Source organism: Engystomops pustulosus, chromosome 9, assembly GCF_040894005.1.
Source record: "Engystomops pustulosus chromosome 9, aEngPut4.maternal, whole genome shotgun sequence".
NCBI lineage: Eukaryota > Metazoa > Chordata > Amphibia > Anura > Leptodactylidae > Engystomops > Engystomops pustulosus.
The window spans coordinates 67887842-67911507 of record NC_092419.1 but is presented as its reverse complement, the minus strand read 5'-3'; the positions used below and the strand labels follow the sequence as shown (position 1 = coordinate 67911507).

The 23666-nt window shown below is 45.6% G+C and overlaps 97 pseudogenes; all 97 read right to left on the bottom strand.

Annotated features, from left to right (window-relative positions):
- Window positions 1-119: 119 nt before the first annotated feature.
- On the bottom strand, window positions 120-238 carry LOC140100505 (5S ribosomal RNA; annotated as a pseudogene).
- Window positions 239-308: 70 nt separating this feature from the next.
- On the bottom strand, window positions 309-427 carry LOC140080765 (5S ribosomal RNA; annotated as a pseudogene).
- A 70-nt stretch (window positions 428-497) lies between these two features.
- LOC140090739 (5S ribosomal RNA) lies at window positions 498-616 on the bottom strand (annotated as a pseudogene).
- A 70-nt stretch (window positions 617-686) lies between these two features.
- LOC140100504 (5S ribosomal RNA) lies at window positions 687-805 on the bottom strand (annotated as a pseudogene).
- Window positions 806-1064: 259 nt separating this feature from the next.
- LOC140100503 (5S ribosomal RNA) lies at window positions 1065-1183 on the bottom strand (annotated as a pseudogene).
- A 70-nt stretch (window positions 1184-1253) lies between these two features.
- On the bottom strand, window positions 1254-1372 carry LOC140092604 (5S ribosomal RNA; annotated as a pseudogene).
- A 70-nt stretch (window positions 1373-1442) lies between these two features.
- On the bottom strand, window positions 1443-1561 carry LOC140086917 (5S ribosomal RNA; annotated as a pseudogene).
- Window positions 1562-1812: 251 nt separating this feature from the next.
- Window positions 1813-1931, bottom strand: LOC140080764 (5S ribosomal RNA; annotated as a pseudogene).
- A 70-nt stretch (window positions 1932-2001) lies between these two features.
- LOC140100501 (5S ribosomal RNA) lies at window positions 2002-2120 on the bottom strand (annotated as a pseudogene).
- A 70-nt stretch (window positions 2121-2190) lies between these two features.
- Window positions 2191-2309, bottom strand: LOC140100500 (5S ribosomal RNA; annotated as a pseudogene).
- Window positions 2310-2379: 70 nt separating this feature from the next.
- LOC140080763 (5S ribosomal RNA) lies at window positions 2380-2498 on the bottom strand (annotated as a pseudogene).
- Window positions 2499-2568: 70 nt separating this feature from the next.
- On the bottom strand, window positions 2569-2687 carry LOC140091470 (5S ribosomal RNA; annotated as a pseudogene).
- Window positions 2688-2757: 70 nt separating this feature from the next.
- LOC140100499 (5S ribosomal RNA) lies at window positions 2758-2876 on the bottom strand (annotated as a pseudogene).
- A 251-nt stretch (window positions 2877-3127) lies between these two features.
- LOC140080762 (5S ribosomal RNA) lies at window positions 3128-3246 on the bottom strand (annotated as a pseudogene).
- A 70-nt stretch (window positions 3247-3316) lies between these two features.
- On the bottom strand, window positions 3317-3435 carry LOC140080761 (5S ribosomal RNA; annotated as a pseudogene).
- Window positions 3436-3505: 70 nt separating this feature from the next.
- LOC140086905 (5S ribosomal RNA) lies at window positions 3506-3624 on the bottom strand (annotated as a pseudogene).
- A 251-nt stretch (window positions 3625-3875) lies between these two features.
- On the bottom strand, window positions 3876-3994 carry LOC140080760 (5S ribosomal RNA; annotated as a pseudogene).
- Window positions 3995-4064: 70 nt separating this feature from the next.
- LOC140100498 (5S ribosomal RNA) lies at window positions 4065-4183 on the bottom strand (annotated as a pseudogene).
- A 70-nt stretch (window positions 4184-4253) lies between these two features.
- LOC140100496 (5S ribosomal RNA) lies at window positions 4254-4372 on the bottom strand (annotated as a pseudogene).
- Window positions 4373-4442: 70 nt separating this feature from the next.
- LOC140080759 (5S ribosomal RNA) lies at window positions 4443-4561 on the bottom strand (annotated as a pseudogene).
- A 70-nt stretch (window positions 4562-4631) lies between these two features.
- LOC140091469 (5S ribosomal RNA) lies at window positions 4632-4750 on the bottom strand (annotated as a pseudogene).
- A 70-nt stretch (window positions 4751-4820) lies between these two features.
- LOC140100495 (5S ribosomal RNA) lies at window positions 4821-4939 on the bottom strand (annotated as a pseudogene).
- A 251-nt stretch (window positions 4940-5190) lies between these two features.
- On the bottom strand, window positions 5191-5309 carry LOC140080757 (5S ribosomal RNA; annotated as a pseudogene).
- Window positions 5310-5379: 70 nt separating this feature from the next.
- On the bottom strand, window positions 5380-5498 carry LOC140080755 (5S ribosomal RNA; annotated as a pseudogene).
- A 70-nt stretch (window positions 5499-5568) lies between these two features.
- LOC140100494 (5S ribosomal RNA) lies at window positions 5569-5687 on the bottom strand (annotated as a pseudogene).
- A 70-nt stretch (window positions 5688-5757) lies between these two features.
- On the bottom strand, window positions 5758-5876 carry LOC140083269 (5S ribosomal RNA; annotated as a pseudogene).
- A 251-nt stretch (window positions 5877-6127) lies between these two features.
- Window positions 6128-6246, bottom strand: LOC140083076 (5S ribosomal RNA; annotated as a pseudogene).
- Window positions 6247-6316: 70 nt separating this feature from the next.
- On the bottom strand, window positions 6317-6435 carry LOC140100493 (5S ribosomal RNA; annotated as a pseudogene).
- Window positions 6436-6505: 70 nt separating this feature from the next.
- LOC140096028 (5S ribosomal RNA) lies at window positions 6506-6624 on the bottom strand (annotated as a pseudogene).
- A 70-nt stretch (window positions 6625-6694) lies between these two features.
- On the bottom strand, window positions 6695-6813 carry LOC140081612 (5S ribosomal RNA; annotated as a pseudogene).
- A 629-nt stretch (window positions 6814-7442) lies between these two features.
- LOC140100492 (5S ribosomal RNA) lies at window positions 7443-7561 on the bottom strand (annotated as a pseudogene).
- Window positions 7562-7631: 70 nt separating this feature from the next.
- LOC140092664 (5S ribosomal RNA) lies at window positions 7632-7750 on the bottom strand (annotated as a pseudogene).
- Window positions 7751-7820: 70 nt separating this feature from the next.
- LOC140100491 (5S ribosomal RNA) lies at window positions 7821-7939 on the bottom strand (annotated as a pseudogene).
- A 70-nt stretch (window positions 7940-8009) lies between these two features.
- LOC140090310 (5S ribosomal RNA) lies at window positions 8010-8128 on the bottom strand (annotated as a pseudogene).
- A 440-nt stretch (window positions 8129-8568) lies between these two features.
- On the bottom strand, window positions 8569-8687 carry LOC140083075 (5S ribosomal RNA; annotated as a pseudogene).
- Window positions 8688-8757: 70 nt separating this feature from the next.
- Window positions 8758-8876, bottom strand: LOC140100489 (5S ribosomal RNA; annotated as a pseudogene).
- A 70-nt stretch (window positions 8877-8946) lies between these two features.
- Window positions 8947-9065, bottom strand: LOC140096027 (5S ribosomal RNA; annotated as a pseudogene).
- A 70-nt stretch (window positions 9066-9135) lies between these two features.
- Window positions 9136-9254, bottom strand: LOC140094349 (5S ribosomal RNA; annotated as a pseudogene).
- Window positions 9255-9513: 259 nt separating this feature from the next.
- LOC140100488 (5S ribosomal RNA) lies at window positions 9514-9632 on the bottom strand (annotated as a pseudogene).
- A 70-nt stretch (window positions 9633-9702) lies between these two features.
- Window positions 9703-9821, bottom strand: LOC140080754 (5S ribosomal RNA; annotated as a pseudogene).
- A 70-nt stretch (window positions 9822-9891) lies between these two features.
- Window positions 9892-10010, bottom strand: LOC140097286 (5S ribosomal RNA; annotated as a pseudogene).
- Window positions 10011-10080: 70 nt separating this feature from the next.
- LOC140100487 (5S ribosomal RNA) lies at window positions 10081-10199 on the bottom strand (annotated as a pseudogene).
- A 259-nt stretch (window positions 10200-10458) lies between these two features.
- Window positions 10459-10577, bottom strand: LOC140100484 (5S ribosomal RNA; annotated as a pseudogene).
- Window positions 10578-10647: 70 nt separating this feature from the next.
- On the bottom strand, window positions 10648-10766 carry LOC140092603 (5S ribosomal RNA; annotated as a pseudogene).
- A 70-nt stretch (window positions 10767-10836) lies between these two features.
- On the bottom strand, window positions 10837-10955 carry LOC140086893 (5S ribosomal RNA; annotated as a pseudogene).
- Window positions 10956-11206: 251 nt separating this feature from the next.
- Window positions 11207-11325, bottom strand: LOC140084086 (5S ribosomal RNA; annotated as a pseudogene).
- Window positions 11326-11395: 70 nt separating this feature from the next.
- LOC140100483 (5S ribosomal RNA) lies at window positions 11396-11514 on the bottom strand (annotated as a pseudogene).
- Window positions 11515-11584: 70 nt separating this feature from the next.
- LOC140100481 (5S ribosomal RNA) lies at window positions 11585-11703 on the bottom strand (annotated as a pseudogene).
- Window positions 11704-11773: 70 nt separating this feature from the next.
- Window positions 11774-11892, bottom strand: LOC140080753 (5S ribosomal RNA; annotated as a pseudogene).
- Window positions 11893-11962: 70 nt separating this feature from the next.
- LOC140091468 (5S ribosomal RNA) lies at window positions 11963-12081 on the bottom strand (annotated as a pseudogene).
- A 70-nt stretch (window positions 12082-12151) lies between these two features.
- Window positions 12152-12270, bottom strand: LOC140080752 (5S ribosomal RNA; annotated as a pseudogene).
- A 251-nt stretch (window positions 12271-12521) lies between these two features.
- Window positions 12522-12640, bottom strand: LOC140080751 (5S ribosomal RNA; annotated as a pseudogene).
- Window positions 12641-12710: 70 nt separating this feature from the next.
- Window positions 12711-12829, bottom strand: LOC140093253 (5S ribosomal RNA; annotated as a pseudogene).
- A 70-nt stretch (window positions 12830-12899) lies between these two features.
- LOC140093191 (5S ribosomal RNA) lies at window positions 12900-13018 on the bottom strand (annotated as a pseudogene).
- A 70-nt stretch (window positions 13019-13088) lies between these two features.
- On the bottom strand, window positions 13089-13207 carry LOC140080749 (5S ribosomal RNA; annotated as a pseudogene).
- Window positions 13208-13277: 70 nt separating this feature from the next.
- On the bottom strand, window positions 13278-13396 carry LOC140100480 (5S ribosomal RNA; annotated as a pseudogene).
- A 70-nt stretch (window positions 13397-13466) lies between these two features.
- LOC140100479 (5S ribosomal RNA) lies at window positions 13467-13585 on the bottom strand (annotated as a pseudogene).
- A 70-nt stretch (window positions 13586-13655) lies between these two features.
- Window positions 13656-13774, bottom strand: LOC140089162 (5S ribosomal RNA; annotated as a pseudogene).
- A 259-nt stretch (window positions 13775-14033) lies between these two features.
- LOC140098035 (5S ribosomal RNA) lies at window positions 14034-14152 on the bottom strand (annotated as a pseudogene).
- Window positions 14153-14592: 440 nt separating this feature from the next.
- Window positions 14593-14711, bottom strand: LOC140083074 (5S ribosomal RNA; annotated as a pseudogene).
- Window positions 14712-14781: 70 nt separating this feature from the next.
- Window positions 14782-14900, bottom strand: LOC140097398 (5S ribosomal RNA; annotated as a pseudogene).
- A 259-nt stretch (window positions 14901-15159) lies between these two features.
- LOC140080748 (5S ribosomal RNA) lies at window positions 15160-15278 on the bottom strand (annotated as a pseudogene).
- Window positions 15279-15348: 70 nt separating this feature from the next.
- LOC140090738 (5S ribosomal RNA) lies at window positions 15349-15467 on the bottom strand (annotated as a pseudogene).
- Window positions 15468-15537: 70 nt separating this feature from the next.
- Window positions 15538-15656, bottom strand: LOC140100478 (5S ribosomal RNA; annotated as a pseudogene).
- Window positions 15657-15726: 70 nt separating this feature from the next.
- On the bottom strand, window positions 15727-15845 carry LOC140100477 (5S ribosomal RNA; annotated as a pseudogene).
- Window positions 15846-15915: 70 nt separating this feature from the next.
- Window positions 15916-16034, bottom strand: LOC140084350 (5S ribosomal RNA; annotated as a pseudogene).
- A 70-nt stretch (window positions 16035-16104) lies between these two features.
- LOC140086221 (5S ribosomal RNA) lies at window positions 16105-16223 on the bottom strand (annotated as a pseudogene).
- Window positions 16224-16860: 637 nt separating this feature from the next.
- Window positions 16861-16979, bottom strand: LOC140083552 (5S ribosomal RNA; annotated as a pseudogene).
- Window positions 16980-17049: 70 nt separating this feature from the next.
- LOC140090330 (5S ribosomal RNA) lies at window positions 17050-17168 on the bottom strand (annotated as a pseudogene).
- A 70-nt stretch (window positions 17169-17238) lies between these two features.
- LOC140097510 (5S ribosomal RNA) lies at window positions 17239-17357 on the bottom strand (annotated as a pseudogene).
- Window positions 17358-17427: 70 nt separating this feature from the next.
- Window positions 17428-17546, bottom strand: LOC140087995 (5S ribosomal RNA; annotated as a pseudogene).
- A 70-nt stretch (window positions 17547-17616) lies between these two features.
- On the bottom strand, window positions 17617-17735 carry LOC140100475 (5S ribosomal RNA; annotated as a pseudogene).
- A 70-nt stretch (window positions 17736-17805) lies between these two features.
- LOC140080747 (5S ribosomal RNA) lies at window positions 17806-17924 on the bottom strand (annotated as a pseudogene).
- A 70-nt stretch (window positions 17925-17994) lies between these two features.
- Window positions 17995-18113, bottom strand: LOC140080746 (5S ribosomal RNA; annotated as a pseudogene).
- A 259-nt stretch (window positions 18114-18372) lies between these two features.
- LOC140086925 (5S ribosomal RNA) lies at window positions 18373-18491 on the bottom strand (annotated as a pseudogene).
- A 70-nt stretch (window positions 18492-18561) lies between these two features.
- LOC140085519 (5S ribosomal RNA) lies at window positions 18562-18680 on the bottom strand (annotated as a pseudogene).
- Window positions 18681-18750: 70 nt separating this feature from the next.
- LOC140090737 (5S ribosomal RNA) lies at window positions 18751-18869 on the bottom strand (annotated as a pseudogene).
- A 70-nt stretch (window positions 18870-18939) lies between these two features.
- On the bottom strand, window positions 18940-19058 carry LOC140100473 (5S ribosomal RNA; annotated as a pseudogene).
- A 70-nt stretch (window positions 19059-19128) lies between these two features.
- Window positions 19129-19247, bottom strand: LOC140084084 (5S ribosomal RNA; annotated as a pseudogene).
- Window positions 19248-19317: 70 nt separating this feature from the next.
- On the bottom strand, window positions 19318-19436 carry LOC140100472 (5S ribosomal RNA; annotated as a pseudogene).
- A 70-nt stretch (window positions 19437-19506) lies between these two features.
- LOC140080744 (5S ribosomal RNA) lies at window positions 19507-19625 on the bottom strand (annotated as a pseudogene).
- A 70-nt stretch (window positions 19626-19695) lies between these two features.
- On the bottom strand, window positions 19696-19814 carry LOC140082923 (5S ribosomal RNA; annotated as a pseudogene).
- A 70-nt stretch (window positions 19815-19884) lies between these two features.
- Window positions 19885-20003, bottom strand: LOC140100471 (5S ribosomal RNA; annotated as a pseudogene).
- Window positions 20004-20073: 70 nt separating this feature from the next.
- LOC140080743 (5S ribosomal RNA) lies at window positions 20074-20192 on the bottom strand (annotated as a pseudogene).
- A 70-nt stretch (window positions 20193-20262) lies between these two features.
- On the bottom strand, window positions 20263-20381 carry LOC140091467 (5S ribosomal RNA; annotated as a pseudogene).
- Window positions 20382-20451: 70 nt separating this feature from the next.
- On the bottom strand, window positions 20452-20570 carry LOC140080742 (5S ribosomal RNA; annotated as a pseudogene).
- Window positions 20571-20821: 251 nt separating this feature from the next.
- Window positions 20822-20940, bottom strand: LOC140080741 (5S ribosomal RNA; annotated as a pseudogene).
- Window positions 20941-21010: 70 nt separating this feature from the next.
- LOC140093252 (5S ribosomal RNA) lies at window positions 21011-21129 on the bottom strand (annotated as a pseudogene).
- A 259-nt stretch (window positions 21130-21388) lies between these two features.
- LOC140080740 (5S ribosomal RNA) lies at window positions 21389-21507 on the bottom strand (annotated as a pseudogene).
- A 70-nt stretch (window positions 21508-21577) lies between these two features.
- On the bottom strand, window positions 21578-21696 carry LOC140100470 (5S ribosomal RNA; annotated as a pseudogene).
- A 70-nt stretch (window positions 21697-21766) lies between these two features.
- LOC140100469 (5S ribosomal RNA) lies at window positions 21767-21885 on the bottom strand (annotated as a pseudogene).
- Window positions 21886-22333: 448 nt separating this feature from the next.
- On the bottom strand, window positions 22334-22452 carry LOC140098553 (5S ribosomal RNA; annotated as a pseudogene).
- A 70-nt stretch (window positions 22453-22522) lies between these two features.
- LOC140092641 (5S ribosomal RNA) lies at window positions 22523-22641 on the bottom strand (annotated as a pseudogene).
- A 70-nt stretch (window positions 22642-22711) lies between these two features.
- On the bottom strand, window positions 22712-22830 carry LOC140100468 (5S ribosomal RNA; annotated as a pseudogene).
- Window positions 22831-22900: 70 nt separating this feature from the next.
- Window positions 22901-23019, bottom strand: LOC140100467 (5S ribosomal RNA; annotated as a pseudogene).
- Window positions 23020-23089: 70 nt separating this feature from the next.
- On the bottom strand, window positions 23090-23208 carry LOC140080738 (5S ribosomal RNA; annotated as a pseudogene).
- A 70-nt stretch (window positions 23209-23278) lies between these two features.
- On the bottom strand, window positions 23279-23397 carry LOC140083047 (5S ribosomal RNA; annotated as a pseudogene).
- Between the last annotated feature and the right edge of the window lie 269 nt (window positions 23398-23666).

The following is a 23666-nucleotide window of genomic DNA, read 5'->3' as shown; positions in this document are numbered from 1 at the left end:
GCTGTGATCCGACAAGAGCACGCACATTCAGCTTAGAATGGCCGTTGACAGCAGCTGTTCAATTTGAACCTTCTTTTACTATCTCATAGAGAAACTAACACAATTTTCAGGTTCAAAAAGGTCAACGGAACTTGGGATTCCCAGCCAGTCTCCCATGCTGGTACTTGCCAAGCCTTAAGCTGCATTGCTGCTGCGATCTGACGAGAGCAGGCACATTCAGCTTAGAATGGCCGTTGACAGCAGCTGTTCAATTTGAACCTTCTTTTACTATCTCATAGAGAAACTAACACAATTTTCAGGTTCAAAAAGGTCAACAGAACTTGGGATTCCCAGCCAGTCTCCCATGCTGGTACTTGCCAAGCCTTAAGCTGCATTGCTGCTGCGATCTGACGAGAGCAGGCACATTCAGCTTAGAATGGCCGTTGACAGCAGCTGTTCAATTTGAACCTTCTTTTACTATCTCATAGAGAAACTAACACAATTTTCAGGTTCAAAAAGGTCAACGGAACTTGGGATTCCCAGCCAGTCTCCCATGCTGTTACTTGCCAAGCCTAAAGCTGCATTGCTGCTGCGATCTGACGAGAGCAGGCACATTCAGCTTAGAATGGCCGTTGACAGCAGCTGTTCAGTTTGAACCTTCTTTTACTATCTCATAGAGAAACTAACACAATTTTCAGGTTCAAAAAGGTCAACGGAACTTGGGATTCCCAGCCAGTCTCCCATGCTGGTACTTGCCAAGCCTTAAGCTGCATTGCTGCTGCGATCTGACGAGAGCAGGCACATTCAGCTTAGAATGGCCGTTGACAGCAGCTGTTCAATTTGAACCTTCTTTTACCATCTTTGACAGAGAAACTAACAATTTTCAGGTTCAAAAAGGTCAACAGAACTTGGGATTCCCAGCCAGTCTCCCATGCTGGTACTTGCCAAGCCTTAAGCTGCATTGTTGCTGCGATGTGACTAGAGCAGGCACATTCAGCTTAGAATGGCCGTTGACAGCAGCTGTTCAATTTGAACCTTCTTTTACTATCTCATAGAGAAACTAACACAATTTTCAGGTTCAAAAAGGTCAACGGAACTTGGGATTCCCAGCCAGTCTCCCATGCTGGTACTTGCCAAGCCTTAAGCTGCATTGCTGCTGCGATCTGACGAGAGCAGGCACATTCAGCTTAGAATGGCCGTTGACAGCAACTGTTCAGTTTGAACCTTCTTTTACTATCTCATAGAGAAACTAACACAATTTTCAGGTTCAAAAAGGTCAACGGAACTTGGGATTCCCAGCCAGTCTCCCATGCTGGTACTTGCAAAGCCTTAAGCTGCATTGCTGCTGCGATCTGACGAGAGCAGGCACATTCAGCTTAGAATGGCCGTTGACAGCAGCTGTTCAATTTGAACCTTCTTTTACTATCTCATAGAGAAACTAACACAATTTTCAGGTTCAAAAAGGTCAACGGAACTTGGGATTCCCAGCCAGTCTCCCATGCTGGTACTTGCCAAGCCTTAAGCTGCATTGCTGCTGCGATCTGATGAGAGCAGGGACATTCAGCTTAGAATGGCCGTTGACAGCAGCTGTTCAATTTGAACCTTCTTTTACTATCTCATAGAGAAACTAACACAATTTTCAGGTTCAAAAAGGTCAACGGAACTTGGGATTCCCAGCCAGTCTCCCATGCTGGTACTTGCCAAGCCTTAAGCTGCTGCGATCTGACGAGAGCAGGCACATTCAGCTTAGAATGGCCGTTGACAGCAGCTGTTCAATTTGAACCTTCTTTTACTATCTCATAGAGAAATTAACACAATTTTCAGGTTCAAAAAGGTCAACAGAACTTGGGATTCCCAGCCAGTCTCCCATGCTGGTACTTGCCAAGCCTTAAGCTGCATTGCTGCTGCGATCTGACGAGAGCAGGCACATTCAGCTTAGAATGGCCGTTGACAGCAGCTGTTCAATTTGAACCTTCTTTTACTATCTCATAGAGAAACTAACACAATTTTCAGGTTCAAAAAGGTCAACGGAACTTGGGATTCCCAGCCAGTCTCCCATGCTGGTACTTGCCAAGCCTTAAGCTGCATTGCTGCTGCGATCTGACGAGAGCAGGCACATTCAGCTTAGAATGGCCGTTGACAGCAGCTGTTCAATTTGAACCTTCTTTTACTATCTCATAGAGAAACTAACACAATTTTCAGGTTCAAAAAGGTCAACGGAACTTGGGATTCCCAGCCAGTCTCCCATGCTGGTACTTGCCAAGCCTTAAGCTGCATTGCTGCTGCGATCTGACGAGAGCAGGCACATTCAGCTTAGAATGGCCGTTGACAGCAGCTGTTCAATTTGAACCTTCTTTTACTATCTCATAGAGAAACTAACACAATTTTCAGGTTCAAAAAGGTCAACAGAACTTGGGATTCCCAGCCAGTCTCCCATGCTGGTACTTGCCAAGCCTTAAGCTGCATTGCTGCTGCGATCTGACGAGAGCAGGCACATTCAGCTTAGAATGGCCGTTGACAGCAGCTGTTCAATTTGAACCTTCTTTTACCATCTTTGACAGAGAAACTAACAATTTTCAGGTTCAAAAAGGTCAACGGAACTTGGGATTCCCAGCCAGTCTCCCATGCTGTTACTTGCCAAGCCTTAAGCTGCATTGCTGCTGCGATCTGACGAGAGCAGGCACATTCAGCTTAGAATGGCCGTTGACAGCAGCTGTTCAATTTGAACCTTCTTTTACTATCTCATAGAGAAACTAACACAATTTTCAGGTTCAAAAAGGTCAACGGAACTTGGGATTCCCAGCCAGTCTCCCATGCTGGTACTTGCCAAGCCTTAAGCTGCATTGCTGCTGCGATCTGACGAGAGCAGGCACATTCAGCTTAGAATGGCCGTTGACAGCAGCTGTTCAATTTGAACCTTCTTTTACTATCTCATAGAGAAACTAACACAATTTTCAGGTTCAAAAAGGTCAACGGAACTAGGGATTCCCAGCCAGTCTCCCATGCTGGTACTTGCCAAGCCTTAAGCTGCTGCGATGTGACTAGAGCAGGCACATTCAGCTTAGAATGGCCGTTGACAGCAGCTGTTCAATTTGAACCTTCTTTTACTATCTCATAGAGAAACTAACACAATTTTCAGGTTCAAAAAGGTCAACAGAACTTGGGATTCCCAGCCAGTCTCCCATGCTGGTACTTGCCAAGCCTTAAGCTGCATTGCTGCTGCGATCTGACGAGAGCAGGCACATTCAGCTTAGAATGGCCGTTGACAGCAGCTGTTCAATTTGAACCTTCTTTTACTATCTCATAGAGAAACTAACACAATTTTCAGGTTCAAAAAGGTCAACAGAACTTGGGATTCCCAGCCAGTCTCCCATGCTGGTACTTGCCAAGCCTTAAGCTGCATTGCTGCTGCGATCTGACGAGAGCAGGCACATTCAGCTTAGAATGGCCGTTGACAGCAGCTGTTCAATTTGAACCTTCTTTTACTATCTCATAGAGAAACTAACACAATTTTCAGGTTCAAAAAGGTCAACGGAACTTGGGATTCCCAGCCAGTCTCCCATGCTGGTACTTGCCAAGCCTTAAGCTGCATTGCTGCTGCGATCTGATGAGAGCAGGGACATTCAGCTTAGAATGGCCGTTGACAGCAGCTGTTCAATTTGAACCTTCTTTTACTATCTCATAGAGAAACTAACACAATTTTCAGGTTCAAAAAGGTCAACGGAACTTGGGATTCCCAGCCAGTCTCCCATGCTGGTACTTGCCAAGCCTTAAGCTGCTGCGATCTGACGAGAGCAGGCACATTCAGCTTAGAATGGCCGTTGACAGCAGCTGTTCAATTTGAACCTTCTTTTACTATCTCATAGAGAAATTAACACAATTTTCAGGTTCAAAAAGGTCAACAGAACTTGGGATTCCCAGCCAGTCTCCCATGCTGGTACTTGCCAAGCCTTAAGCTGCATTGCTGCTGCGATCTGACGAGAGCAGGCACATTCAGCTTAGAATGGCCGTTGACAGCAGCTGTTCAATTTGAACCTTCTTTTACTATCTCATAGAGAAACTAACACAATTTTCAGGTTCAAAAAGGTCAACGGAACTTGGGATTCCCAGCCAGTCTCCCATGCTGGTACTTGCCAAGCCTTAAGCTGCATTGCTGCTGCGATCTGACGAGAGCAGGCACATTCAGCTTAGAATGGCCGTTGACAGCAGCTGTTCAATTTGAACCTTCTTTTACTATCTCATAGAGAAACTAACACAATTTTCAGGTTCAAAAAGGTCAACGGAACTTGGGATTCCCAGCCAGTCTCCCATGCTGGTACTTGCCAAGCCTTAAGCTGCATTGCTGCTGCGATCTGACGAGAGCAGGCACATTCAGCTTAGAATGGCCGTTGACAGCAGCTGTTCAATTTGAACCTTCTTTTACTATCTCATAGAGAAACTAACACAATTTTCAGGTTCAAAAAGGTCAACAGAACTTGGGATTCCCAGCCAGTCTCCCATGCTGGTACTTGCCAAGCCTTAAGCTGCATTGCTGCTGCGATCTGACGAGAGCAGGCACATTCAGCTTAGAATGGCCGTTGACAGCAGCTGTTCAATTTGAACCTTCTTTTACCATCTTTGACAGAGAAACTAACAATTTTCAGGTTCAAAAAGGTCAACGGAACTTGGGATTCCCAGCCAGTCTCCCATGCTGTTACTTGCCAAGCCTTAAGCTGCATTGCTGCTGCGATCTGACGAGAGCAGGCACATTCAGCTTAGAATGGCCGTTGACAGCAGCTGTTCAATTTGAACCTTCTTTTACTATCTCATAGAGAAACTAACACAATTTTCAGGTTCAAAAAGGTCAACGGAACTTGGGATTCCCAGCCAGTCTCCCATGCTGGTACTTGCCAAGCCTTAAGCTGCATTGCTGCTGCGATCTGACGAGAGCAGGCACATTCAGCTTAGAATGGCCGTTGACAGCAGCTGTTCAATTTGAACCTTCTTTTACTATCTCATAGAGAAACTAACACAATTTTCAGGTTCAAAAAGGTCAACGGAACTAGGGATTCCCAGCCAGTCTCCCATGCTGGTACTTGCCAAGCCTTAAGCTGCTGCGATGTGACTAGAGCAGGCACATTCAGCTTAGAATGGCCGTTGACAGCAGCTGTTCAATTTGAACCTTCTTTTACTATCTCATAGAGAAACTAACACAATTTTCAGGTTCAAAAAGGTCAACAGAACTTGGGATTCCCAGCCAGTCTCCCATGCTGGTACTTGCCAAGCCTTAAGCTGCATTGCTGCTGCGATCTGACGAGAGCAGGCACATTCAGCTTAGAATGGCCGTTGACAGCAGCTGTTCAATTTGAACCTTCTTTTACTATCTCATAGAGAAACTAACACAATTTTCAGGTTCAAAAAGGTCAACAGAACTTGGGATTCCCAGCCAGTCTCCCATGCTGGTACTTGCCAAGCCTTAAGCTGCATTGCTGCTGCGATCTGACGAGAGCAGGCACATTCAGCTTAGAATGGCCGTTGACAGCAGCTGTTCAATTTGAACCTTCTTTTACTATCTCATAGAGAAACTAACACAATTTTCAGGTTCAAAAAGGTCAACGGAACTTGGGATTCCCAGCCAGTCTCCCATGCTGGTACTTGCCAAGCCTTAAGCTGCATTGCTGCTGCGATCTGACGAGAGCAGGCACATTCAGCTTAGAATGGCCGTTGACAGCAGCTGTTCAATTTGAACCTTCTTTTACCATCTTTGACAGAGAAACTAACAATTTTCAGGTTCAAAAAGGTCAACGGAACTTGGGATTCCCAGCCAGTTTCCCATGCTGGTACTTGCCAAGCCTTAAGCTGCATTGCTGCTGCGATCTGACGAGAGCAGGCACATTCAGCTTAGAATGGCCGTTGACAGCAGCTGTTCAATTTGAACCTTCTTTTAATATCTCATAGAGAAACTAACACAATTTTCAGGTTCAAAAAGGTCAACGGAACTTGGGATTCCCAGCCAGTCTCCCATGCTGGTACTTGCCAAGCCTTAAGCTGCTGCGATCTGACGAGAGCAGGCACATTCAGCTTAGAATGGCCGTTGACAGCAGCTGTTCAATTTGAACCTTCTTTTACTATCTCATAGAACAACTAACACAATTTTCAGGTTCAAAAAGGTCAACAGAACTTGGGATTCCCAGCCAGTCTCCCATGCTGGTACTTGCCAAGCCTTAAGCTGCATTGCTGCTGCGATCTAACGAGAGCAGGCACATTCAGCTTAGAATGGCCGTTGACAGCAGCTATTCAATTTGAACCTTCTTTTACCATCTTTGACAGAGAAACTAACAATTTTCAGGTTCAAAAAGGTCAACGGAACTTGGGATTCCCAGCCAGTCTCCCATGCTGGTACTTGCCAAGCCTTAAGCTGCATTGCTGCTGCGATCTGACGAGAGCAGGCACATTCAGCTTAGAATGGCCGTTGACAGCAGCTGCCTAATTTCTACTTTCTTTTACTATCTCATAGAGAAACTAACACAATTTTCAGGTTCAAAAAGCTCAACGGAACTTGGGATTCCCAGCCAGTCTCCCATGCTGGTACTTGCCAAGCCTTAAGCTGCATTGCTGCTGCGATCTGACGAGAGCAGGCACATTCAGCTTAGAAGGGCCGTTGACAGCAGCTGTTCAATTTGAACCTTCTTTTACTATCTCATATAGAAACTAACACAATTTTCAGGTTCAAAAAGGTCAACGGAACTTGGGATTCCCAGACAGTCTCCCATGCTGGTACTTGCCAAGCCTTAAGCTGCATTGATGCTGCGATCTGACGAGAGCAGGCACATTCAGCTTAGAATGGCCGTTGACAGCAGCTGTTCAGTTTGAACCTTCTTTTACTATCTCATAGAGAAACTAACACAATTTTCAGGTTCAAAAAGGTCAACGGAACTTGGGATTCACAGCCAGTCTCCCATGCTGGTACTTGCCAAGCCTTAAGCCGCATCGCTGCTGTGATCCGACAAGAGCACGCACATTCAGCTTAGAATGGCCGTTGACAGCAGCTGTTCAATTTGAACCTTCTTTTACTATCTCATAGAGAAACTAACACAATTTTCAGGTTCAAAAAGGTCAACGGAACTTGGGATTCCCAGCCAGTCTCCCATGCTGGTACTTGCCAAGCCTTAAGCTGCTGCGATCTGACGAGAGCAGGCACATTCAGCTTAGAATGGCCGTTGACAGCAGCTGTTCAATTTGAACCTTCTTTTACTATCTCATAGAGAAACTAACACAATTTTCAGGTTCAAAAAGGTCAACAGAACTTGGGATTCGCAGCCAGTCTCCCATGCTGGTACTTGCCAAGCCTTAAGCTGCATTGCTGCTGCGATCTGACGAGAGCAGGCACATTCAGCTTAGAATGGATGTTGACAGCAGCTGTTCAATTTGAACCTTCTTTTACTATCTCATAGAGAAACTAACACAATTTTCAGGTTCAAAAAGGTCAACGGAACTTGGGATTCCCAGCCAGTCTCCCATGCTGGTACTTGCCAAGCCTTAAGCTGCATTGCTGCTGCGATCTGACGAGAGCAGGCACATTCAGCTTAGAATGGCCGTTGACAGCAGCTGTTCAATTTGAACCTTCTTTTACTATCTCATAGAGAAACTAACACAATTTTCAGGTTCAAAAAGGTCAACAGAACTTGGGATTCCCAGCCAGTCTCCCATGCTGGTACTTGCCAAGCTTTAAGCTGCATTGCTGCTGCGATCTGACGAGAGCAGGCACATTCAGCTTAGAATGGCCGTTGACAGCAGCTGTTCAATTTGAACCTTCTTTTACTATCTCATAGAGAAACTAACACAATTTTCAGGTTCAAAAAGGTCAACGGAACTTGGGATTCCCAGCCAGTCTCCCATGCTGGTACTTGCCAAGCCTTAAGCTGCATTGCTGCTGCGATCTGACGAGAGCAGGCACATTCAGCTTAGAATGGCCGTTGACAGCAGCTGTTCAATTTGAACCTTCTTTTACCATCTTTGACAGAGAAACTAACAATTTTCAGGTTCAAAAAGGTCAACGGAACTTGGGATTCCCAGCCAGTTTCCCATGCTGGTACTTGCCAAGCCTTAAGCTGCATTGCTGCTGCGATCTGACGAGAGCAGGCACATTCAGCTTAGAATGGCCGTTGAAAGCAGCTGTTCAATTTGAACCTTCTTTTAATATCTCATAGAGAAACTAACACAATTTTCAGGTTCAAAAAGGTCAACGGAACTTAGGATTCCCAGCCAGTCTCCCATGCTGGTACTTGCCAAGCCTTAAGCTGCATTGCTGCTGCGAACTGACGAGAGCAGGCACATTCAGCTTAGAATGGCCGTTAGCAGCAGCTGTTCAATTTGAACCTTCTTTTACTATCTCATAGAGAAACTAACACAATTTTCAGGTTCAAAAAGGTCAACGGAACTTGGGATTCCCAGCCAGTCTCCCATGCTGGTACTTGCCAAGCCTTAAGCTGCTGCGATCTGACGAGAGCAGGCACATTCAGCTTAGAATGGCCGTTGACAGCAGCTGTTCAATTTGAACCTTCTTTTACTATCTCATAGAAAAACTAACACAATTTTCAGGTTCAAAAAGGTCAACAGAACTTGGGATTCCCAGCCAGTCTCCCATGCTGGTACTTGCCAAGCCTTAAGCTGCATTGCTGCTGCGATCTAACGAGAGCAGGCACATTCAGCTTAGAATGGCCGTTGACAGCAGCTATTCAATTTGAACCTTCTTTTACCATCTTTGACAGAGAAACTAACAATTTTCAGGTTCAAAAAGGTCAACGGAACTTGGGATTCCCAGCCAGTCTCCCATGCTGGTACTTGCCAAGCCTTAAGCTGCATTGCTGCTGCGATCTGACGAGAGCAGGCACATTCAGCTTAGAATGGCCGTTGACAGCAGCTGCCTAATTTCTACTTTCTTTTACTATCTCATAGAGAAACTAACACAATTTTCAGGTTCAAAAAGCTCAACGGAACTTGGGATTCCCAGCCAGTCTCCCATGCTGGTACTTGCCAAGCCTTAAGCTGCATTGCTGCTGCGATCTGACGAGAGCAGGCACATTCAGCTTAGAAGGGCCGTTGACAGCAGCTGTTCAATTTGAACCTTCTTTTACTATCTCATATAGAAACTAACACAATTTTCAGGTTCAAAAAGGTCAACGGAACTTGGGATTTCCAGCCAGTCTCCCATGCTGGTACTTGCCAAGCCTTAAGCTGCATTGATGCTGCGATCTGACGAGAGCAGGCACATTCAGCTTAGAATGGCCGTTGACAGCAGCTGTTCAGTTTGAACCTTCTTTTACTATCTCATAGAGAAACTAACACAATTTTCAGGTTCAAAAAGGTCAACGGAACTTGGGATTCACAGCCAGTCTCCCATGCTGGTACTTGCCAAGCCTTAAGCCGCATCGCTGCTGTGATCCGACAAGAGCACGCACATTCAGCTTAGAATGGCCGTTGACAGCAGCTGTTCAATTTGAACCTTCTTTTACTATCTCATAGAGAAACTAACACAATTTTCAGGTTCAAAAAGGTCAACGGAACTTGGGATTCCCAGCCAGTCTCCCATGCTGGTACTTGCCAAGCCTTAAGCTGCATTGCTGCTGCGATCTGACGAGAGCAGGCACATTCAGCTTAGAATGGCCGTTGACAGCAGCTGTTCAATTTGAACCTTCTTTTACTATCTCATAGAGAAACTAACACAATTTTCAGGTTCAAAAAGGTCAACAGAACTTGGGATTCCCAGCCAGTCTCCCATGCTGGTACTTGCCAAGCCTTAAGCTGCATTGCTGCTGCGATCTGACGAGAGCAGGCACATTCAGCTTAGAATGGCCGTTGACAGCAGCTGTTCAATTTGAACCTTCTTTTACTATCTCATAGAGAAACTAACACAATTTTCAGGTTCAAAAAGGTCAACGGAACTTGGGATTCACAGCCAGTCTCCCATGCTGTTACTTGCCAAGCCTAAAGCTGCATTGCTGCTGCGATCTGACGAGAGCAGGCACATTCAGCTTAGAATGGCCGTTGACAGCAGCTGTTCAGTTTGAACCTTCTTTTACTATCTCATAGAGAAACTAACACAATTTTCAGGTTCAAAAAGGTCAACGGAACTTGGGATTCCCAGCCAGTCTCCCATGCTGGTACTTGCCAAGCCTTAAGCTGCATTGCTGCTGCGATCTGACGAGAGCAGGCACATTCAGCTTAGAATGGCCGTTGACAGCAGCTGTTCAATTTGAACCTTCTTTTACCATCTTTGACAGAGAAACTAACAATTTTCAGGTTCAAAAAGGTCAACAGAACTTGGGATTCCCAGCCAGTCTCCCATGCTGGTACTTGCCAAGCCTTAAGCTGCATTGTTGCTGCGATGTGACTAGAGCAGGCACATTCAGCTTAGAATGGCCGTTGACAGCAGCTGTTCAATTTGAACCTTCTTTTACTATCTCATAGAGAAACTAACACAATTTTCAGGTTCAAAAAGGTCAACGGAACTTGGGATTCCCAGCCAGTCTCCCATGCTGGTACTTGCCAAGCCTTAAGCTGCATTGCTGCTGCGATCTGACGAGAGCAGGCACATTCAGCTTAGAATGGCCGTTGACAGCAACTGTTCAGTTTGAACCTTCTTTTACTATCTCATAGAGAAACTAACACAATTTTCAGGTTCAAAAAGGTCAACGGAACTTGGGATTCCCAGCCAGTCTCCCATGCTGGTACTTGCAAAGCCTTAAGCTGCATTGCTGCTGCGATCTGACGAGAGCAGGCACATTCAGCTTAGAATGGCCGTTGACAGCAGCTGTTCAATTTGAACCTTCTTTTACTATCTCATAGAGAAACTAACACAATTTTCAGGTTCAAAAAGGTCAACGGAACTTGGGATTCCCAGCCAGTCTCCCATGCTGGTACTTGCCAAGCCTTAAGCTGCATTGCTGCTGCGATCTGATGAGAGCAGGGACATTCAGCTTAGAATGGCCGTTGACAGCAGCTGTTCAATTTGAACCTTCTTTTACTATCTCATAGAGAAACTAACACAATTTTCAGGTTCAAAAAGGTCAACGGAACTTGGGATTCCCAGCCAGTCTCCCATGCTGGTACTTGCCAAGCCTTAAGCTGCTGCGATCTGACGAGAGCAGGCACATTCAGCTTAGAATGGCCGTTGACAGCAGCTGTTCAATTTGAACCTTCTTTTACTATCTCATAGAGAAATTAACACAATTTTCAGGTTCAAAAAGGTCAACAGAACTTGGGATTCCCAGCCAGTCTCCCAAGCTGGTACTTGCCAAGCCTTAAGCTGCATTGCTGCTGCGATCTGACGAGAGCAGGCACATTCAGCTTAGAATGGCCGTTGACAGCAGCTGTTCAATTTGAACCTTCTTTTACTATCTCATAGAGAAACTAACACAATTTTCAGGTTCAAAAAGGTCAACGGAACTTGGGATTCCCAGCCAGTCTCCCATGCTGGTACTTGCCAAGCCTTAAGCTGCATTGCTGCTGCGATCTGACGAGAGCAGGCACATTCAGCTTAGAATGGCCGTTGACAGCAGCTGTTCAATTTGAACCTTCTTTTACTATCTCATAGAGAAACTAACACAATTTTCAGGTTCAAAAAGGTCAACGGAACTTGGGATTCCCAGCCAGTCTCCCATGCTGGTACTTGCCAAGCCTTAAGCTGCATTGCTGCTGCGATCTGACGAGAGCAGGCACATTCAGCTTAGAATGGCCGTTGACAGCAGCTGTTCAATTTGAACCTTCTTTTACTATCTCATAGAGAAACTAACACAATTTTCAGGTTCAAAAAGGTCAACAGAACTTGGGATTCCCAGCCAGTCTCCCATGCTGGTACTTGCCAAGCCTTAAGCTGCATTGCTGCTGCGATCTGACGAGAGCAGGCACATTCAGCTTAGAATGGCCGTTGACAGCAGCTGTTCAATTTGAACCTTCTTTTACCATCTTTGACAGAGAAACTAACAATTTTCAGGTTCAAAAAGGTCAACGGAACTTGGGATTCCCAGCCAGTCTCCCATGCTGTTACTTGCCAAGCCTTAAGCTGCATTGCTGCTGCGATCTGACGAGAGCAGGCACATTCAGCTTAGAATGGCCGTTGACAGCAGCTGTTCAATTTGAACCTTCTTTTACTATCTCATAGAGAAACTAACACAATTTTCAGGTTCAAAAAGGTCAACAGAACTTGGGATTCCCAGCCAGTCTCCCATGCTGGTACTTGCCAAGCCTTAAGCTGCATTGCTGCTGCGATCTGACGAGAGCAGGCACATTCAGCTTAGAATGGCCGTTGACAGCAGCTGTTCAATTTGAACCTTCTTTTACTATCTCATAGAGAAACTAACACAATTTTCAGGTTCAAAAAGGTCAACGGAACTAGGGATTCCCAGCCAGTCTCCCATGCTGGTACTTGCCAAGCCTTAAGCTGCTGCGATGTGACTAGAGCAGGCACATTCAGCTTAGAATGGCCGTTGACAGCAGCTGTTCAATTTGAACCTTCTTTTACTATCTCATAGAGAAACTAACACAATTTTCAGGTTCAAAAAGGTCAACAGAACTTGGGATTCCCAGCCAGTCTCCCATGCTGGTACTTGCCAAGCCTTAAGCTGCATTGCTGCTGCGATCTGACGAGAGCAGGCACATTCAGCTTAGAATGGCCGTTGACAGCAGCTGTTCAATTTGAACCTTCTTTTACTATCTCATAGAGAAACTAACACAATTTTCAGGTTCAAAAAGGTCAACAGAACTTGGGATTCCCAGCCAGTCTCCCATGCTGGTACTTGCCAAGCCTTAAGCTGCAATGCTGCTGCGATCTGACGAGAGCAGGCACATTCAGCTTAGAATGGCCGTTGACAGCAGCTGTTCAATTTGAACCTTCTTTTACTATCTCATAGAGAAACTAACACAATTTTCAGGTTCAAAAAGGTCAACAGAACTTGGGATTCCCAGCCAGTCTCCCATGCTGGTACTTGCCAAGCCTTAAGCTGCATTGCTGCTGCGATCTGACGAGAGCAGGCACATTCAGCTTAGAATGGGCGTTGACAGCAGCTGTTCAATTTGAACCTTCTTTTACTATCTCATAGAAAAACTAACACAATTTTCAGGTTCAAAAAGGTCAACAGAACTTGGGATTCCCAGCCAGTCTCCCATGCTGGTACTTGCCAAGCCTTAAGCTGCATTGCTGCTGCGATCTGACGAGAGCAGGCACATTCAGCTTAGAATGGCCGTTGACAGCAGCTGTTCAATTTGAACCTTCTTTTACCATCTTTGACAGAGAAACTAACAATTTTCAGGTTCAAAAAGGTCAACGGAACTTGGGATTCCCAGCCAGTCTCCCATGCTGGTACTTGCCAAGCCTTAAGCTGCATTGCTGCTGCGATCTGACGAGAGCAGGCACATTCAGCTTAGAATGGCCGTTGACAGCAGCTGCCTAATTTCTACTTTCTTTTACTATCTCATAGAGAAACTAACACAATTTTCAGGTTCAAAAAGGTCAACGGAACTTGGGATTCCCAGCCAGTCTCCCATGCTGGTACTTGCCAAGCCTTAAGCTGCATTGCTGCTGCGATCTGACGAGAGCAGGCACATTCAGCTTAGAATGGCCGTTGACAGAAGCTGTTCAATTTGAACCTTCTTTTACTATCTCATAGAGAAACTAACACAATTTTCAGGTTCAAAAAGGTCAACGGAACTTGGGATTCCCAGCCAGTCTCCCATGCTGGTACTTGCCAAGCCTTAAGCTGCATTGATGCTGCGATCTGACGAGAACAGGCACATTCAGCTTAGAATGGCCGTTGACAGCAGCTGTTCAGTTTGAACCTTCTTTTACTATCTCATAGAGAAACTAACACAATTTTCAGGTTCAAAAAGGTCAACGGAACTTGGGATTCACAGCCAGTCTCCCATGCTGGTACTTGCCAAGCCTTAAGCCGCATCGCTGCTTTGATCCGACAAGAGCACGCACATTCAGCTTAGAATGGCCGTTGACAGCAGCTGTTCAATTTGAACCTTCTTTTACTATCTCATAGAGAAACTAACACAATTTTCAGGTTCAAAAAGGTCAACGGAACTTTGGATTCCCAGCCAGTTTCCCATGCTGGTACTTGCCAAGCCTTAAGCTGCATTGCTGCTGCGATCTGACGAGAGCAGGCACATTCAGCTTAGAATAGCCGTTGACAGCAGCTCTTCAATTTGAACCTTCTTTTAATATCTCATAGAGAAACTAACACAATTTTCAGGTTCAAAAAGGTCAACGGAACTTAGGATTCCCAGCCAGTCTCCCATGCTGGTACTTGCCAAGCCTTAAGCTGCATTGCTGCTGCGAACTGACGAGAGCAGGCACATTCAGCTTAGAATGGCCGTTAGCAGCAGCTGTTCAATTTGAACCTTCTTTTACTATCTCATAGAGAAACTAACACAATTTTCAGGTTCAAAAAGGTCAACGGAACTTGGGATTCCCAGCCAGTCTCCCATGCTGGTACTTGCCAAGCCTTAAGCTGCTGCGATCTGACGAGAGCAGGCACATTCAGCTTAGAATGGCCGTTGACAGCAGCTGTTCAATTTGAACCTTCTTTTACTATCTCATAGAAAAACTAACACAATTTTCAGGTTCAAAAAGGTCAACAGAACTTGGGATTCCCAGCCAGTCTCCCATGCTGGTACTTGCCAAGCCTTAAGCTGCATTGCTGCTGCGATCTAACGAGAGCAGGCACATTCAGCTTAGAATGGCCGTTGACAGCAGCTGTTCAATTTGAACCTTCTTTTACCATCTTTGACAGAGAAACTAACAATTTTCAGGTTCAAAAAGGTCAACGGAACTTGGGATTCCCAGCCAGTCTCCCATGCTGGTACTTGCCAAGCCTTAAGCTTCATTCATGCTGCGATCTGACGAGAGCAGGCACTTTCAGCTTAGAATGGCCGTTGACAGCAGCTGTTCAGTTTGAACCTTCTTTTACTATCTCATAGAGAAACTAACACAATTTTCAGGTTCAAAAAGGTCAACGGAACTTGGGATTCACAGCCAGTCTCCCATGCTGGTACTTGCCAAGCCTTAAGCCGCATCGCTGCTGTGATCCGACAAGAGCACGCACATTCAGCTTAGAATAGCCGTTGACAGCAGCTGTTCAATTTGAACCTTCTTTTACTATCTCATAGAGAAACTAACACAATTTTCAGGTTCAAAAAGGTCAACAGAACTTGGGATTCCCAGCCAGTCTCCCATGCTGGTACTTGCCAAGCCTTAAGCTGCATTGCTGCTGCGATCTGACGAGAGCAGGCACATTCAGCTTAGAATGGCCGTTGACAGCAGCTGTTCAATTTGAACCTTCTTTTACTATCTCATAGAGAAACTAACACAATTTTCAGGTTCAAAAAGGTCAACGGAACTTGGGATTCCCAGCCAGTCTCCCATGCTGTTACTTGCCAAGCCTAAAGCTGCATTGCTGCTGCGATCTGACGAGAGCAGGCACATTCAGCTTAGAATGGCCGTTGACAGCAGCTGTTCAGTTTGAACCTTCTTTTACTATCTCATAGAGAAACTAACACAATTTTCAGGTTCAAAAAGGTCAACGGAACTTGGGATTCCCAGCCAGTCTCCCATGCTGGTACTTGCCAAGCCTTAAGCTGCATTGCTGCTGCGATCTGACGAGAGCAGGCACATTCAGCTTAGAATGGCCGTTGACAGCAGCTGTTCAATTTGAACCTTCTTTTACCATCTTTGACAGAGAAACTAACAATTTTCAGGTTCAAAAAGGTCAACGGAACTTGGGATTCCCAGCCAGTCTCCCATGCTGGTACTTGCCAAGCCTTAAGCTGCATTGCTGCTGCGATCTGACGAGAGCAGGCACATTCAGCTTAGAATGGCCGTTGACAGCAGCTGCCTAATTTCTACTTTCTTTTACTATCTCATAGAGAAACTAACACAATTTTCAGGTTCAAAAAGGTCAACGGAACTTGGGATTCCCAGCCAGTCTCCCATGCTGGTACTTGCCAAGCCTTAAGCTGCATTGATGCTGCGATCTGACGAGAGCAGGCACATTCAGCTTAGAATGGCCGTTGACAGCAGCTGTTCAGTTTGAACCTTCTTTTACTATCTCATAGAGAAACTAACACAATTTTCAGGTTCAAAAAGGTCAACGGAACTTGGGATTCCCAGCCAGTCTCCCATGCTTGTACTTGCCAAGCCTTAAGCTGCATTGCTGCTGCGATCTGACGAGAGCAGGCACATTCAGCTTAGAATGGCCGTTGACAGCAGCTGCCTAATTTCTACTTTCTTTTACTATCTCATAGAGAAACTAACACAATTTTCAGGTTCAAAAAGCTCAATGGAACTTGGGATTCCCAGCCAGTCTCCCATGCTGGTACTTGCCAAGCCTTAAGCTGCATTGATGCTGCGATCTGACGAGAGCAGGCACATTCAGCTTAGAATGGCCGTTGACAGCAGCTGCCTAATTTCTACTTTCTTTTACTATCTCATAGAGAAACTAACACAATTTTCAGGTTCAAAAAGCTCAATGGAACTTGGGATTCCCAGCCAGTCTCCCATGCTGGTACTTGCCAAGCCTTAAGCTGCATTGATGCTGCGATCTGACGAGAGCAGGCACATTCAGCTTAGAATGGCCGTTGACAGCAGCTGTTCAGTTTGAACCTTCTTTTACTATCTCATAGAGAAACTAACACAATTTTCAGGTTCAAAAAGGTCAACGGAACTTGGGATTCACAGCCAGTCTCCCATGCTGGTACTTGCCAAGCCTTAAGCCGCATCGCTGCTGTGATCCGACAAGAGCACGCACATTCAGCTTAGAATGGCCGTTGACAGCAGCTGTTCAATTTGAACCTTCTTTTACTATCTCATAGAGAAACTAACACAATTTTCAGGTTCAAAAAGGTCAACGGAACTTGGGATTCCCAGCCAGTCTCCCATGCTGGTACTTGCCAAGCCTTAAGCTGCATTTCTGCTGCGATCTGACGAGAGCAGGCACATTCAGCTTAGAATGGCCGTTGACAGCAGCTGTTCAATTTGAACCTTCTTTTACTATCTCATAGAGAAACTAACACAATTTTCAGGTTCAAAAAGGTCAACAGAACTTGGGATTCCCAGCCAGTCTCCCATGCTGGTACTTGCCAAGACTTAAGCTGCATTGCTGCTGCGATCTGACGAGAGCAGGCACATTCAGCTTAGAATGGCCGTTGACAGCAGCTGTTCAATTTGAACCTTCTTTTACTATCTCATAGAGAAACTAACACAATTTTCAGGTTCAAAAAGGTCAACGGAACTTGGGATTCCCAGCCAGTCTCCCATGCTGTTACTTGCCAAGCCTAAAGCTGCATTGCTGCTGCGATCTGACGAGAGCAGGCACATTCAGCTTAGAATGGTCGTTGACAGCAGCTGTTCAGTTTGAACCTTCTTTTACTATCTCATAGAGAAACTAACACAATTTTCAGGTTCAAAAAGGTCAACGGAACTTGGGATTCCCAGCCAGTCTCCCATGCTGGTACTTGCCAAGCCTTAAGCTGCATTGCTGCTGTGATCTGACGAGAGCAGGCACATTCAGCTTAGAATGGCCGTTGACAGCAGCTGTTCAATTTGAACCTTCTTTTACTATCTCATAGAGAAACTAACACAATTTTCAGGTTCAAAAAGGTCAACGGAACTTGGGATTCCCAGCCAGTCTCCCATGCTGGTACTTGCCAAGCCTTAAGCTGCATTGCTGCTGCGATCTGACGAGAGCAGGCACATTCAGCTTAGAATGGCCGTTGACAGCAGCTGTTCAATTTGAACCTTCTTTTACTATCTCATAGAGAAACTAACACAATTTTCAGGTTCAAAAAGGTCAACAGAACTTGGGATTCCCAGCCAGTCTCCCATGCTGGTACTTGCCAAGCCTTAAGCTGCATTGCTGCTGCGATCTGACGAGAGCAGGCACATTCAGCTTAGAATGGCCGTTGACAGCAGCTGTTCAATTTGAACCTTCTTTTACTATCTCATAGAGAAACTAACACAATTTTCAGGTTCAAAAAGGTCAACAGAACTTGGGATTCCCAGCCAGTCTCCCATGCTGGTACTTGCCAAGCCTTAAGCTGCATTGCTGCTGCGATCTGACGAGAGCAGGCACATTCAGCTTAGAATGGCCGTTGACAGCAGCTGTTCAATTTGAACCTTCTTTTACTATCTCATAGAGAAACTAACACAATTTTCAGGTTCAAAAAGGTCAACGGAACTTGGGATTCACAGCCAGTCTCCCATGCTGGTACTTGCCAAGCCTTAAGCCGCATCGCTGCTGTGATCCGACAAGAGCACACACATTTAGCTTAGAATGGCCGTTGACAGCAGCTGTTCAATTTGAACCTTCTTTTACTATCTCATAGAGAAACTAACACAATTTTCAGGTTCAAAAAGGTCAACGGAACTTGGGATTCCCAGCCAGTCTCCCATGCTGGTACTTGCCAAGCCTTAAGCTGCATTGCTGCTGCAATCTGACGAGAGCAGGCACATTCAGCTTAGAATGGCCGTTGACAGCAGCTGTTCAATTTGAACCTTCTTTTACTATCTCATAGAGAAACTAACACAATTTTCAGGTTCAAAAAGGTCAACAGAACTTGGGATTCCCAGCCAGTCTCCCATGCTGGTACTTGCCAAGCCTTAAGCTGCATTGCTGCTGCGATCTGACGAGAGCAGGCACATTCAGCTTAGAATTGCCGTTGACAGCAGCTGTTCAATTTGAACCTTCTTTTACTATCTCATAGAGAAACTAACACAATTTTCAGGTTCAAAAAGGTCAACGGAACTTGGGATTCCCAGCCAGTCTCCCATGCTGTTACTTGCCAAGCCTAAAGCTGCATTGCTGCTGCGATCTGACGAGAGCAGGCACATTCAGCTTAGAATGGCCGTTGACAGCAGCTGTTCAGTTTGAACCTTCTTTTACTATCTCATAGAGAAACTAACACAATTTTCAGGTTCAAAAAGGTCAACGGAACTTGGGATTCCCAGCCAGTCTCCCATGCTGGTACTTGCCAAGCCTTAAGCTGCATTGCTGCTGCGATCTGACGAGAGCAGGCACATTCAGCTTAGAATGGCCGTTGACAGCAGCTGTTCAATTTGAACCTTCTTTTACTATCTCATAGAGAAATTAACACAATTTTCAGGTTCAAAAAGGTCAACAGAACTTGGGATTCCCAGCCAGTCTCCCAAGCTGGTACTTGCCAAGCCTTAAGCTGCATTGCTGCTGCGATCTGACGAGAGCAGGCACATTCAGCTTAGAATGGCCGTTGACAGCAGCTGTTCAATTTGAACCTTCTTTTACTATCTCATAGAGAAACTAACACAATTTTCAGGTTCAAAAAGGTCAACGGAACTTGGGATTCCCAGCCAGTCTCCCATGCTGGTACTTGCCAAGCCTTAAGCTGCATTGCTGCTGCGATCTGACGAGAGCAGGCACATTCAGCTTAGAATGGCCGTTGACAGCAGCTGTTCAATTTGAACCTTCTTTTACTATCTCATAGAGAAACTAACACAATTTTCAGGTTCAAAAAGGTCAACAGAACTTGGGATTCCCAGCCAGTCTCCCATGCTGGTACTTGCCAAGCCTTAAGCTGCATTGCTGCTGCGATCTGACGAGAGCAGGCACATTCAGCTTAGAATGGCCGTTGACAGCAGCTGTTCAATTTGAACCTTCTTTTACCATCTTTGACAGAGAAACTAACAATTTTCAGGTTCAAAAAGGTCAACGGAACTTGGGATTCCCAGCCAGTCTCCCAAGCTGGTACTTGCCAAGCCTTAAGCTGCATTGCTGCTGCGATCTGACGAGAGCAGGCACATTCAGCTTAGAATGGCCGTTGACAGCAGCTGTTCAATTTGAACCTTCTTTTACTATCTCATAGAGAAACTAACACAATTTTCAGGTTCAAAAAGGTCAACGGAACTTGGGATTCCCAGCCAGTCTCCCATGCTGGTACTTGCCAAGCCTTAAGCTGCATTGCTGCTGCGATCTGACGAGAGCAGGCACATTCAGCTTAGAATGGCCGTTGACAGCAGCTGTTCAATTTGAACCTTCTTTTACTATCTCATAGAGAAACTAACACAATTTTCAGGTTCAAAAAGGTCAACAGAACTTGGGATTCCCAGCCAGTCTCCCATGCTGGTACTTGCCAAGCCTTAAGCTGCATTGCTGCTGCGATCTGACGAGAGCAGGCACATTCAGCTTAGAATGGCCGTTGACAGCAGCTGTTCAATTTGAACCTTCTTTTACCATCTTTGACAGAGAAACTAACAATTTTCAGGTTCAAAAAGGTCAACGGAACTTGGGATTCCCAGCCAGTCTCCCATGCTGTTACTTGCCAAGCCTTAAGCTGCATTGCTGCTGCGATCTGACGAGAGCAGGCACATTCAGCTTAGAATGGCCGTTGACAGCAGCTGTTCAATTTGAACCTTCTTTTACTATCTCATAGAGAAACTAACACAATTTTCAGGTTCAAAAAGGTCAACAGAACTTGGGATTCCCAGCCAGTCTCCCATGCTGGTACTTGCCAAGCCTTAAGCTGCATTGCTGCTGCGATCTGACGAGAGCAGGCACATTCAGCTTAGAATGGCCGTTGACAGCAGCTGTTCAATTTGAACCTTCTTTTACTATCTCATAGAGAAACTAACACAATTTTCAGGTTCAAAAAGGTCAACGGAACTAGGGATTCCCAGCCAGTCTCCCATGCTGGTACTTGCCAAGCCTTAAGCTGCTGCGATGTGACTAGAGCAGGCACATTCAGCTTAGAATGGCCGTTGACAGCAGCTGTTCAATTTGAACCTTCTTTTACTATCTCATAGAGAAACTAACACAATTTTCAGGTTCAAAAAGGTCAACAGAACTTGGGATTCCCAGCCAGTCTCCCATGCTGGTACTTGCCAAGCCTTAAGCTGCATTGCTGCTGCGATCTGACGAGAGCAGGCACATTCAGCTTAGAATGGCCGTTGACAGCAGCTGTTCAATTTGAACCTTCTTTTACTATCTCATAGAGAAACTAACACAATTTTCAGGTTCAAAAAGGTCAACAGAACTTGGGATTCCCAGCCAGTCTCCCATGCTGGTACTTGCCAAGCCTTAAGCTGCAATGCTGCTGCGATCTGACGAGAGCAGGCACATTCAGCTTAGAATGGCCGTTGACAGCAGCTGTTCAATTTGAACCTTCTTTTACTATCTCATAGAGAAACTAACACAATTTTCAGGTTCAAAAAGGTCAACAGAACTTGGGATTCCCAGCCAGTCTCCCATGCTGGTACTTGCCAAGCCTTAAGCTGCATTGCTGCTGCGATCTGACGAGAGCAGGCACATTTAGCTTAGAATGGGCGTTGACAGCAGCTGTTCAATTTGAACCTTCTTTTACTATCTCATAGAAAAACTAACACAATTTTCAGGTTCAAAAAGGTCAACAGAACTTGGGATTCCCAGCCAGTCTCCCATGCTGGTACTTGCCAAGCCTTAAGCTGCATTGCTGCTGCGATCTGACGAGAGCAGGCACATTCAGCTTAGAATGGCCGTTGACAGCAGCTGTTCAATTTGAACCTTCTTTTACCATCTTTGACAGAGAAACTAACAATTTTCAGGTTCAAAAAGGTCAACGGAACTTGGGATTCCCAGCCAGTCTCCCATGCTGGTACTTGCCAAGCCTTAAGCTGCATTGCTGCTGCGATCTGACGAGAGCAGGCACATTCAGCTTAGAATGGCCGTTGACAGCAGCTGCCTAATTTCTACTTTCTTTTACTATCTCATAGAGAAACTAACACAATTTTCAGGTTCAAAAAGGTCAACGGAACTTGGGATTCCCAGCCAGTCTCCCATGCTGGTACTTGCCAAGCCTTAAGCTGCATTGCTGCTGCGATCTGACGAGAGCAGGCACATTCAGCTTAGAATGGCCGTTGACAGAAGCTGTTCAATTTGAACCTTCTTTTACTATCTCATAGAGAAACTAACACAATTTTCAGGTTCAAAAAGGTCAAGGGAACTTGGGATTCCCAGCCAGTCTCCCATGCTGGTACTTGCCAAGCCTTAAGCTGCATTGATGCTGCGATCTGACGAGAACAGGCACATTCAGCTTAGAATGGCCGTTGACAGCAGCTGTTCAGTTTGAACCTTCTTTTACTATCTCATAGAGAAACTAACACAATTTTCAGGTTCAAAAAGGTCAACGGAACTTGGGATTCACAGCCAGTCTCCCATGCTGGTACTTGCCAAGCCTTAAGCCGCATCGCTGCTTTGATCCGACAAGAGCACGCACATTCAGCTTAGAATGGCCGTTGACAGCAGCTGTTCAATTTGAACCTTCTTTTACTATCTCATAGAGAAACTAACACAATTTTCAGGTTCAAAAAGGTCAACGGAACTTTGGATTCCCAGCCAGTTTCCCATGCTGGTACTTGCCAAGCCTTAAGCTGCATTGCTGCTGCGATCTGACGAGAGCAGGCACATTCAGCTTAGAATTGCCGTTGACAGCAGCTGTTCAATTTGAACCTTCTTTTACTATCTCATAGAGAAACTAACACAATTTTCAGGTTCAAAAAGGTCAACGGAACTTGGGATTCCCAGCCAGTCTCCCATGCTGTTACTTGTCAAGCCTAAAGCTGCATTGCTGCTGCGATCTGACGAGAGCAGGCACATTCAGCTTAGAATGGCCGTTGACAGCAGCTGTTCAGTTTGAACCTTCTTTTACTATCTCATAGAGAAACTAACACAATTTTCAGGTTCAAAAAGGTCAACGGAACTTGGGATTCCCAGCCAGTCTCCCATGCTGGTACTTGCCAAGCCTTAAGCTGCATTGCTGCTGCGATCTGACGAGAGCAGGCACATTCAGCTTAGAATGGCCGTTGACAGCAGCTGTTCAATTTGAACCTTCTTTTACTATCTCATAGAGAAACTAACACAATTTTCAGGTTCAAAAAGGTCAACGGAACTTGGGATTCCCAGCCAGTCTCCCATGCTGGTACTTGCCAAGCCTTAAGCTGCATTGCTGCTGCGATCTGACGAGAGCAGGCACATTCAGCTTAGAATGGCCGTTGACAGCAGCTGTTCAATTTGAACCTTCTTTTACTATCTCATAGAGAAACTAACACAATTTTCAGGTTCAAAAAGGTCAACAGAACTTGGGATTCCCAGCCAGTCTCCCATGCTGGTACTTGCCAAGCCTTAAGCTGCATTGCTGCTGCGATCTGACGAGAGCAGGCACATTCAGCTTAGAATGGCCGTTGACAGCAGCTGTTCAATTTGAACCTTCTTTTACTATCTCATAGAGAAACTAACACAATTTTCAGGTTCAAAAAGGTCAACGGAACTTGGGATTCCCAGCCAGTCTCCCATGCTGGTACTTGCCAAGCCTTAAGCTGCATTGCTGCTGCGATCTGACGAGAGCAGGCACATTCAGCTTAGAATAGCCGTTGACAGCAGCTCTTCAATTTGAACCTTCTTTTAATATCTCATAGAGAAACTAACACAATTTTCAGGTTCAAAAAGGTCAACGGAACTTAGGATTCCCAGCCAGTCTCCCATGCTGGTACTTGCCAAGCCTTAAGCTGCATTGCTGCTGCGAACTGACGAGAGCAGGCACATTCAGCTTAGAATGGCCGTTAGCAGCAGCTGTTCAATTTGAACCTTCTTTTACTATCTCATAGAGAAACTAACACAATTTTCAGGTTCAAAAAGGTCAACGGA